The sequence below is a fragment of the Vitis riparia genome, chromosome 6 (genome assembly GCF_004353265.1).
Source record: "Vitis riparia cultivar Riparia Gloire de Montpellier isolate 1030 chromosome 6, EGFV_Vit.rip_1.0, whole genome shotgun sequence".
Lineage (NCBI taxonomy): Eukaryota > Viridiplantae > Streptophyta > Magnoliopsida > Vitales > Vitaceae > Vitis > Vitis riparia.
Window position 1 is genome coordinate 10,858,978 of NC_048436.1, and position 12,314 is coordinate 10,871,291.

Here is a 12,314-nt window from a genome sequence, read left to right on the forward strand (position 1 = left end):
TTAAGGCTGAAATCAAGGAGGGATCAAGGCAAGAAGAAAGGTATTGCGGGGATGACTAGGTTTGATAGGGAAGTGAAAAAATTGGAATGGTCGATTAATTATGAAGGAGAAAGCAGGAAGAAAGGCTCGGATAGAAGAAACGGGGATAGAGCTCTGTGTCTTAAATGAAAATTAAAATCCTATCTTGGAATGTCCGGGGGGTGAATGATAGGAATAAGAGAAGTACAATTAAGGCCTTAATCAGATCCCATAAAGTGGACTTAGTCTGCTTGCAGGAGACTAAAATGTCTCAGATGTCTTTAGGGGTGGTGAGAAGTCTTGGTGTGGGGAGATTTTTAGATTGGGGAGTTCTGAATGCGAGGGGGGCAGCTGGAGGGGTGTTGGTTTTTTGGGACAAAAGAGTTTTGGAGCTGGAAGGGATGGAGGTGGGGCTTTTTTCCGTCTCCTGTCGGTTCAAGAACTGCGAAGATGGATTTATTTGGGTTTTTTCAGGAGTGTATGGCCCTACTTAAAGAGATATAGAGAGCTGTTTTGGGAAGAGCTTGGGGCCATTCGTGGTCTATGGAACGATCCTTGGTGTATTGGAGGTGACTTCAATTTAATCAGATTTCCGGATGAGAGTAGAAGAGGGGGAAGATTGTCTTCTTCAATGAGAAGATTTTCGGAAGTGATTGATGACTTGGATTTGAGGGACCTCCCTCTTCAGGGGGGTCCATTCACCTGGAGTGGAGGACTGAATAATCAAGCTATGACCAGGATAGATCGATTTTTGGTGTCGGAGGATTGGGAAGGTCACTTTAAGGGGGCGGTGCAGTGTACCCTTCCTAGGCCTGTGTCCGACCATTTCCCTATTTTATTGGATGGGGGAGGGGTTAGAAGAGGTCCTACTCCTTTCCGTTTTGAAATCATGTGGCTTAAGGAGGAGGGATTTATGGACCTGTTGAAGGGGTGGTGGCAGAGTCTAAGCTTTAATGGCTCGTTTAGCTTCATCCTTGCTGAGAAGTTGAAGGCTTTGAAGGCTATTCTAAAGTCATGGAATAAGGATGTTTTTGGGCAGGTGGGTGTCAATAAGAAAGTGGCCCTGGATAAGGTGAATTTCTGGGATGGTCAGGAGAAGCTTCGTCTCTTATCTTTGGAGGAAGTGGAAGCTAGAAAGGTAGCAAAGGGGGATTTCGAGAAATGGGCTCTAATGGAGGAGATTTCTTGGAGACAAAAATCAAGAGAAGTTTGGCTTAGGGAGGGTGATAGAAACACTGGTTTTTTTCATAAAATGGCAACTCCCACAGAAGGAGAAACTGCCTGTCCAAGATTAAAGTGGATGGTGTTTGGTTAACTGAGGAGCAGGAGATAAAGAGAGGGGTGGTTAGAGCTTTCAAGGACCAATTGACTGACCCGGGGGGCTGGCAGCCTTCTATGGAAGGTCAGGACTTTAATAAAATTGGAGTGGAGGATGCAGCTAGACTGGAGGAGGTTTTTTCTGAGGAAGAGGTCTTCAAGGCTCTTTCAGACCTGAACGGGGATAAGGCTCCGGGTCCAGACGGATTCCCCCTTAGGTTTTGGCAGTTTTGCTGGGATGTTGTCAAAGAGAGATCATGGGTTTTTTGCTAGAGTTTCATGAGCGCGGCAGATTCGTTAGGAGCCTAAATTCGACTTTTCTGGTCCTTATCCCAAAAAAAGCCGGCGCCGAGGACCTTAGAGACTTCAGACCAATCAGTTTGGTGGGCGGGTTGTATAAATTGTTGGCAAAAGTGTTAGCCAATAGGCTTAAGAAGGTAGTGGGCAAAGTGGTGTCTTCAGCTCAAAACGCTTTTGTTGAAGGGAGACAGATTCTTGATGCTGCCCTTATTGCCAATGAGGCAATAGATTCTTTGTTGAAACGAAATGAGAGTGGGGTGTTATGTAAGTTGGACTTAGAGAAGGCATACGATCACATAAACTGGAACTTTTTGCTGTTTGTATTGAAAAGCATGGGATTTGGGGAGAAGTGGAATGGGTGGATCTCCTGGTGCATCTCTACAGCTACGTTTTCAGTATTGATCAATGGCACCCCGGAAGGCTACTTCAACAGTTCAAGGGGGCTGCGTCAGGGGGACCCCCTATCCCCGTACCTTTTCGTGATAGGAATGGAGGCCCTAAGTAGGCTGATCCATAGAGCAGTGGGGGGAGGGTTCCTATCAGGCTGTAGAGTTAATGGAAGAGGCGGGAATGGGGCTTTGGTCTCTCACTTGCTGTTTGCCGACGATACGTTAGTGTTTTGTGAAGCTTCTGAAGATCAGATGGTCCACCTAAGCTGGTTGTTGATGTGGTTTGAAGCCATATCAGGATTGAGAATCAACTTGGACAAAAGCGAAATTTTGCCGGTTGGTAGAGTGGAGAATTTGGAGAATTTGGCTCTTGAGGCTGGCTGTAAAGTGGGCAGGCTGCCTTCTACCTATTTGGGGATTCCGTTGGGGGCGAATCACAAGTCCGTGGCTGTTTGGGATGGGGTGGAAGAGAGATTTAGGAAACGGCTGGCCTTGTGGAAGAGACAATTTATCTCCAAAGGAGGGAGGTTACTCTAATTCGGAGTACATTGTCAAGTATGCCCATATACTTGATGTCTTTAATCCGAATGCCTAGAGTGGTTAGTCTAAGGTTGGAGAAAATTCAAAGGGATTTCTTGTGGGGAGGGGGTGCTTTGGAGAGGAAGCCTCACTTAGTTAATTGGGAAATTGTTTGCATGGATAAAAGGAAGGGGGGATTGGGTGTTAGACGCCTCTCCACCCTTAATAGGGCCCTTCTTTGCAAGTGGAATTGGCGTTATGCGATTGAAAGGGAGAACTTTTGGAGGCTTGTCATTAGGAGGAAGTTTGGGGAGGAAGAAGGGGGTTGGAGTTCTAGAGAAGTTAGGGAGAGCTATGGAGTTGGTTTTGGAAGGAAATAAGGAAGGAAGGCGCCCTTATGCAAAATAAAGTGGCTTTTGTAGTGGGGAATGGTAGAAGGGTAAAGTTTTGGAAAGATATATGGTGGGGGAATCTCGCCTTATGCAATTCTTACCCCTCCTTGTATGCTTTTGCCTCCTCTAAGGAGGCTTGGGTTGAGGAGTTTTGGGACACTTCGGGAGGGGAAGGGGCTTGGAGTCCTAGATTTTCTAGGTCCTTCAATGATTGGGAGGTGGAGGAGGTGGAGAGGCTTCTTTTGGCAATCCGAGGTGCAAGGCTTAGTCCTCTTATGGAAGATAGACTGATGTGGAAGGCGAATTCGAATGGGATTTTTTCAGTTAAATCGCTCTATAATGATCTTTCTTCAAGAAGAGCTGGTCTTTTCCCTCACGGTGTGATATGGAACCCTAGAGTGCCTTCCAAAGTGAGCTTCTTTGCTTGGGAGGCCTCTTGGGGTAAGGTGCTCACTATGGATCAGCTTAAAAAGAGGGGGTGGGCTGTTGCTAACAGATGTTTTTTGTGCTGTGAGGAAGAGGAGTCAATTGATCATATCCTTATACATTGCTCCAAGGCAAGAGCTTTATGGGATTTATTGTTTGCCCTTTTTGGAGTTTGTTGGGTCCTCCCTTCTTCGGCTAAAGAGACCCTTATTGAATGGGGGGCTGATGTGGGGTAAGAAGCATAGAAAAGTATGGAAGGCAGCCCCGTTGTGCCTTTTTTGGACGATTTGGTTGGAAAGAAACAGGATTGCTTTCGAAAACGAGGACTTTTCGGTTCATAGGGTGAAAAATTCTTTTGTTTGTAATCTTTGGGTTTGGACAAAATCAATTGTAAATGAAGGTTCTATTACTTTACCTAGTTTTATTGATTGGCTAGGCGCTAGATGAGGGTCGGGTTTGTATTTTCTCTTCTTTTGTGTGTGCCTTAAGGGGCCTTTTGTATACTTCCTGTATGCTATTGGGTTTTCCTCTTGGTGCCCTTTTCTAATATATTGTTGCCTTTGCCTATCAAAAAAAAAAAATGTTAAGCCACCAGTTTATGCAAATGATAGACCAACAATGTATGTTCAGCCAACTAACAATTATAATAAATATAATCATAATTGTTAACTTGTAAAACATATCGTGTATCATTTTTTCTATTTTTCCATATCGGACATCTTATGGTATCGCGTCTTTAAGCCTTTTTATATAATAAAAAATAAATAGAAAAAATATATATACATGTGCATATATATTGTAAGCATGAAGTCTAGAGTAATATAGCATGAAGTCTAGAGTAATATATAATCAATTTCATGAAAGATAATAGCATTTAAAGTATCAAACTATATCATACCATATAAAAACATTGAATCCTAGAGTTCCAAAAAGTTCAATTTAACAAAATATAAGTTTAATATAATAGGTTCATCACAAAATCCACAAAAATAAACTTTTTAAACTTTTAGATTTAAGTTTTAATTCTAAATCCTACCTAGGCATATGTATTTATACGTGTTGTTGATATATATATGCCTCCATATGTTATCTCCAAAGTTTCAGCTTTTCATGTCCATCATCATTCCTTCTCCGAAAAAATAGAATAAAAATACATAAACTAATATATTAAATAAAAGTTTCCATTCATTAATCCCATCATTTTCAATGTCAATGTTTAAACCATTCAAATAAAAATTCTCTAATCATCATTGTAATGATAAATTTACTTAATTTCCATAATGGCTTTCAACAACACGAATGAACCTTTTATGTGGAATTATATTAACTCTCTCTCCATCAATTTCTAACCTTTTTGTACAACTTAAACAATCAATATGATATTTCTTTTACCAAAAAAAATTGAATTTTATTTTTATTAAAAATTATGAAAAACAATTGAAGATGTGTGTATCATTATATCATTGTGTCACGTATCGTATCACGTATCACATATATATTGTAAGATATGCTTAAGATAAATATGGACTGCGATGCATATTGATTTTCATAAAAAATGTATCATATTATTGTATCATATTGTTAGGGCACGGTAGCAGGTTTTTGTGTCTTCGCGCCTTTTTTGTCTTTAGTATTCTTTGGTTTTCTTTGCATACAACATGTATACTTTCTTTTCTTAATACTAATCTTATTTACCTATCAAAAAAAAATCATATTGTTGTATCAAAAGTTTTTAACAAGTATAAATATAATCACACCAAATATTAGCATTATAGCAATTAACCTAAAAGTTTAAAATCTAGAGTGACCAAAAATGTATATCAAGGCAGCTAACAATTAACACACTAAAATAAAGAATATGAAATACATGAACTGCACAATCAAATGAGATTCACTGAAAATTGCTATTCTTGCATACGTATCCCCACTGCATGGCTTTTTCAATACACAGGGGCCTACTGATAAACAGAAAAATCAAGGGCATTTTTTCCCATGTATCTCTTCAAAGAACCTATTCATGACGAATAGCATTCCTCGATTTAACCGAACAAAACCAAGGATAAATACCATTTCTCAATTCAATCCATCAAAACCAAGATGCAAAACCATAAGAGATTAATAGCCTTGCTCAGTCCATTCCAGCAACACCAAGACAAGGATCACTATAGCATTGCTCAACTCAAATCAAACAAATAAACAAAGACGGGACAATGCCGTCAAGTACTCACCCTCATGGTACGCTGAGAACCGTTTCTGGATTGCACGGAGGATCTCGAAGTCGTCCTCCTCCTCGTCCGAGACCGCAGGAGGCAGAAAGCTGAGCGGCTTCAATGAGAGAGGGGCTGGCACATCCTCGGACGGAATTGAGAACCGCTTCTGAATGTTTCGAACCAACTCGAGATCGTCAATACCTTCAGAGTCGGCATCGGAGGCGGCGCCGGAGGTGGCAGCGACGCCGGAGGAAGTGGCGCGATCATTAAGGTTTGAGCCGGTTAGAATACAAGCCCTTCTTAGGGCTTCCAAATCTTCATCGAGGGCGGAATCATTGTCGTCATCACTTTCTCCACTCTGAGAAGCCATGAGAACTGAGATGAATCAATCTAGGGTTTAGCAGAGAGAGGGTTTAGACAGAAACTGCAGTTTTTTTTTTTCTTTTTCTTTTTCTTTATTTAAATTTTTTTTTTCACTTTTTCCCATCTGGCACATGGCTGTGGGCTTCTCTGTTTTAGTATTTTTAACGTAACCTGCATGTTTTAATAATATTATTTTTAAAATAGGAAAAAAAAAATCAAATCCCGTTCTGTCTCTTCCCTTATTAGATTTTTTATTTTTGTATTTCTAATAATTTAATTAAAAAAATTGGGCCCTTAGCCTTTTTAATTCCTTATGTAATTTAAAAAAAAAAAAAAAAATTAACATGACTTATACTATGAAGTCCCACCCTTGATTAAACTAGGGTGAAAGACTTCACTCACACCTTTAAGTTTCTTGTTCGGGTGGTAATAAGATTAAAATGTTGAATATAACATAAATATCGATAATTAAATTTTATATAAATAGTAAATATCGAATGAAAGTTTAAATAAAAAATATTAATAGATAAAAAAATTAATAAAAAAAACTTACATATGATTGAGGGTAATGTTCGACAACGATATGTTAAATTTAAAAACATATTTAATACTAAATGATAATTTATCCAATTTAAATGCATTTAATAAAAATATTTGTAAAAATATAAAGAAAACCCGAGAAAAAAAAGATCGCGATAGTTTTGATATTTGAAAGTATTTTTATTGAATTCAAATAATGTCATCTCATTATTTACATTATAAGCCTAAACCTATAGCAAATGACTACTCAAAGGTTTACAATGTAATAGCATGTTGTGGAAAGCAAAATTAAGGGTTATGTGCAAGGGAGAAACGTGTCCAAAGGCCTATGCATGGATAACTTGCCAAAGGGCTTGTGCAAAGGCCACTTGCCCAAGGGTCCACACAGGCAAATTGTTCAGTGGCCTACGGGTGTAAGCAACTTTGCATAGATAGACCCTTTCCCAGCTGTGCGTGTACTTGACTTGTCTTCATTTTGGATGTCAAAATCATTCCTTCTGTGTTCTAAAACTCATTTACAGTTGTGCGACTCAGCCCAATGTTTTTGTCAGTGTTTAAGTTTTGAAATAGTTCATATTTCAATCTCAAATCTATTATAGTGATTCACTATGCATTTGTTTTTTCTCAAAATTTTCAAGTATTTGACTTCCATAGACCACTCGATTGTTGTTATAGAATATATCTTCTAAGTTTATTTAATTGATCACTATTTTATCAATCTTATTAAAATTTCCAAATTTCTCTCTTTGTTTTATATAACATTCGTTGCGGTATTAAGAATAAATGAGTGCAACTAATTGGTTTGGTTGCAACTCTTATTGTGGTTAGCGAAATATTTTCAAAACCATGCTTATAAGGTTTATGATAAGCTTTGGAAGCATTCTCGAGGTACCTTAACCTTTATGTTATTTTAAAAATTATTAAAAAAAAATGTGTTATCGAGTAACTACAAAAAGGCTACTTGACCCCAATGATCAACGGATAAGACATTTAATGTCCAACGACTAGTAAATTAATTAAAATGGTTGCTTAATCGATTGAGTTCATTATGTTATTGGGGGTTTTTAACTTTTGTAATTATAGATATAAACTTCCAACTACATTTATGAATGAGAAGGCTTGTGTATTCAACTGCCTAACTATCAAAAATCCGCATTCAAAGCTTTATTGAGTGCATTTATTTTTCAACTTACAGTATACTTTTGATCAAATCTTAAATTTCTTCTTATCTTGAGAGTCTTATTATCTACTAAGATTAAATTATTTCTTAATAATTTAATTCAAAGAAATTGAATGAGTTGCTTAAGCGAGGTTAGTCACTTAAGAAAGATCGTATAAGGGTGAATTGAAACCATAATGTAATTATATAAGTTAATGACTTAGGTGGTATTTGTTTTTTTGGCTAAATAAAAAAGGGAGAATTATCTTTTGGGAGTAGATGGGCCTTCAAATTAACAAAAGGTCCATATAACTCTTCAAATTGAGTTGAAGGATATGAAATAGTAACGGACAAATATACCCTTTAAGAACACATATAAAATATTTTATAAAATTAAGTTAAATAAATTTTTTTCAATAATTTTTTTTTCAAAAATACTAAATTAAATAAAAGTAGTTTTCAAAAATATTAAATTAAATTTTTTCTTTCAAAAATATTAAATTAAATTAAAGTATTTAAAAAATATTAAATTAAATATTTTTTAAATATTAAATTAAATAAAATTATTTTTAAAAAATATTAAATTAAATTAAAGTATTTTAAAAAATATTAAATTACATAAAAGTATTTTTTTAAATATTAAATTAAATAAAAGTATTTTTCAAAAATATTAATTTTTTTTCTCAAAATCAACAAATGACATTTTTGGAAATACTGAAGGATGATATCCTTCAACTTAATTTCCATACTTTCATTGAGTCTTGGGCTCAATTTGAAGAGTTACATGAACCTTTTGTTAATTTAGGGGCCCATCTACCCCCAAAACATAATTCTCCCAATAAAAAAAAAACCAAAATATTTAGTTTTTTTTATTAAATTAAAAGTACCTTGTTAATATTAATCAACTTAATTAAAGTGAATTTATTATCAATAAGTTTAATTTAATTATATTGTTAATGTCAATAAATTACTTTTAACTTAATAGAAAAAATTAAATATTTTAGTTTTTTCTATTAAGTTAAAAAACAAATATCACCTTAACTCGAAACCTTTAAGATAGTAAAACTATTACTTAATTGGAGCTTAATGACAAATTAAATTATTGAAAGAGTTTATCTTTTTGGAATCAATTTTATTAAGTTATCTTTTTGGATAACTTGCCCAAGGGTCCACACAGGCAAATTGTTCATATTTCAATCTCAAATCTATTTTAGTGATTCACTATGCTTTTTTTTTTTTCTCAAAATTTTCAAGTATTTGACTTCCATAGACCACTCGATTGTTGTTATAGAATATATCTTCTAAGTTTATTTAATTGATCACTATTTTATCAATCTTAATAAAATTTCCAAATTTTTCTCTTTATTTTATAACATTTGTTGCGGTATTAAGAATAAATGAATGCAACTAATTGGTTTGGTTGCAACTCTTATTGTGGTTAGCGAAATATTTTCAAAACCATGCCTATAAGATTTATGATAAGCTTTGGAAGCATTCTCAAGGTACCTTAACCTTGATCTTATTTTTAAAAATGATTAAAAAAAAAAGGTGCTATCAAGTAACTGCAAAAAGGCTACTTGACCCCAATGATCAATAAGACATTTAATGTCCAGCGACTAGAAAATTAATTAAAATGGTTGCTTAATCGATTGAGCTCATTATGTTATTGCGGGTTTTAACTTTTGTAATTATAGATATAAACTTCCAACTACATTTATGAATGAGAAAGCTTGTGTATTCAACTGCCTAACTATCAAAAATCCGCATTCAAAGTTTTATTGAGTGCATTTATTTTCCAACTTGCAGTATACTTTTGATCAAATCCTAAATTTCTTTGTGTCTTGAGAGTCTTATTATCTACTACGATTAAATTATTTCTTAATAATTTATTTTAAAGAAATTGAATGAGTTGTTTAAACGAGGTTAGTCACTTAAGAAATATCGTATAAGGGTGAACTGAAACCATAATCTAATTATATAAGTTAATGACTTAGGTGGTATTTGTTTTTTTGGCTAAATAGAAAAAACCAAAATATTTAATTTTTCATTATTAAATTAAAAGTACCTTGTTAATATTAATCAACTTAATTAAAGTGAATTTATTATCAATAAGTTTAATTTAATTATATTGTTGATGTCAATAAGTTACTTTTAACTGAATAAAAAAAATTAATATTTTAGTTTTTTCTATTTTTAACTATTAATTTTTTCTATTCAGTTAAAAAACAAATATCACCACTCGAAACCTTTAAGATAGTAGAACTATTACTTAATTGGAGCTTAAAGACAAATTAAATTACTGAAAGGGTTTATCTTTTTGGAATCAATTAATTCACTCGATGAACATATAGAACCTTTGACTTAATCACCATATAGAACACAAGATCGTCATTGGATTTGCTCTACAAGATTTGGCTTAAAATTTCATACACCAACAATTTTCATATTCTAGCAATACAACAACTGTCATGATGCCCCTGAGGTGATGGCAGAATCATCATCACTTTGCAGACGGTTGTCAGAAATCGTGGGAAATGACTTGCCATTACTCCTGTCCTTTCGCTCTGCAGGCGGCGGAACGTGGGCTGTGACAGGTTGTTTGGGGTGACTCAACAAGACTTGCTTCTTACAGTCAATGATCCAGATAGGATAGAGCATCGCCCCAGGTATAATATTTGAGAGTGCCATATGCCCTATTGGGGGACCCGGATAGATGTGGCGTGTCACGTGTCCTCTTGGGGGTACGGATAGAGTTGATCCGGATAGAGGTGTGCGCCACGTGTCATCGGGGTCGCTACAACAACCACGATCATGGCTTATTAAATTTACGATTCTAGCATTATTTGAGCAACACATAGATAGGTGGAACCCTTATTTAATTGGAGTTTGAGGGCAGACGTGTCCAACTACCCATGTCGGAAGGGGTTTATCTTTTTGGACTCGGTCAACTCACTCAATCCCTATACGGACGCTTTGACTTGATCACCATATGGAACACAAGATTGTTGTTGGACTTGCTCTGCTGAAGATTTAGCCCAAGATTTCATCCACCAACACTATTCAGAATCTAGCAGTACAACAACCACGTTCATCGCTTGTTAAAATCCAAGAAGGATAAATTTATGATTCTAACATTATAATTGAGTAACACATTGTCAGGAAATTGAATGAGGTAGATGGACTTAATTACTGGAGTTTCACGAGTCAACTAGCAACTTGCAACTTGCAATAAGGTCTAGCAACTTGCATCACTGACTGCTTCTTTCAATTTTTATGAACACCCTTAATTCATCCCCAAATTTATGAGGGTGGGGTATAGACCTTTATGCACAGCTGCCCTCATTTATTTTGTCTTTCTAGTGTAAAAATCTACTAAAAAGGTTTTAGAATGTTGACCAGCCATATATGTAATATATATATATATATAACATGCTTTTATATTGTCCATGTGGTCATGAAAATGGTTTTTTATTTTATTTTAAATAAAGCAATATTATATGTGAATATTTATAAAATTAGAGGCATTGGAGAAGGATTTTGGTGACTTGTTTGTATTATATAGCACTAGCCATGAATTAAGTTGTTATTTGAAAATAAATTATTTTGTTTAAAACTTATAAATTCTTTTATGGAAATTATTTAGATAGATAAAAACCTCTTATGATATTAGGAAAATAATTAAAATAATTTTAGAGGTGTAACACTTGGATTATGTGAACTTAGTGACGAGGGAAGTTGAGTTGTGTATGAAGAAATTAGATTAGGGTGTAAGAGGAAAGAATATAATCAATGTCAATTTTAGGTACATAAAATAGAAAATAGTTAAGCATCGAATTGATATATATTACATTTTAAATATGAGCCATCAAAATTAAAAAATGTTAAACAGCTACGATTAGAAACGTATTTTATTATCCTTTTATTTAATGGATTGTTATTGTAGGCGTATTATTCTTATATACAATGGTAATGTGCGTAAAAATTTTTAGATGATCATAAGGTGTTTACAAGCTTTTGTGACTAAATTCCAAATGGAGAAGCACGGTCTAGTTTTGTCATTATGACCTTATCGATGATAAGTGGAGATTGCGAGGGGTACCTCCTAATTGAAGATACTAGGTAAGTTCCTCTCTTCTCTTGATATAATATCGAGACAAAGTGTTTTTTCTTAGGGTACCTTATTTTGGTATTGTGAACATTATAAATAAATGATATCAAATTATAAAAAATAACACCAAAATTCAAAAAAATTGAGACAAAGTATAAAGCACACAAAACTATGAAATTTATTATACATGTGGCACCACGTTGCCACGTTGGTGGTGCCTTTCATTAGGTATAGAAAATTATACTTTCATTAGATGGTGCCTTTTCATTATTATACACGTCACATTTTTTAAGGATACGTGGAGAATAAGTAAGTTCAGACCTTTGTACACATGGCTATTGAGTTACTAACATTTTTGAACAAGACAATATCTTAATATTTGATCGTGACAAATGGAAATGATACTGAGAACTGAGAAGGCAATCCATGAATGAAAATACTACTGACATTTAACTGTACTACCATTCTGAAGGATACTTAAACATATCCCTTGAATGTGTCCATCTAATCATCCTAACTGCCAACTGTGAACTCTCTTCATTTATGGCATGTTTGTCAACTTCATTTTTTTTT

The 12,314-nt window shown here is 34.8% G+C and overlaps 1 protein-coding gene across 4 annotated transcripts in view; it reads right to left on the reverse strand.

Moving 5' to 3' along the window:
- The window catches only part of LOC117916059 (coiled-coil domain-containing protein R3HCC1L), a 43,655-nt gene that overhangs the window by 14,740 nt on the left and 16,601 nt on the right, over positions 1-12,314 (reverse strand). The gene's annotated exons all lie outside the window — the stretch shown is intronic.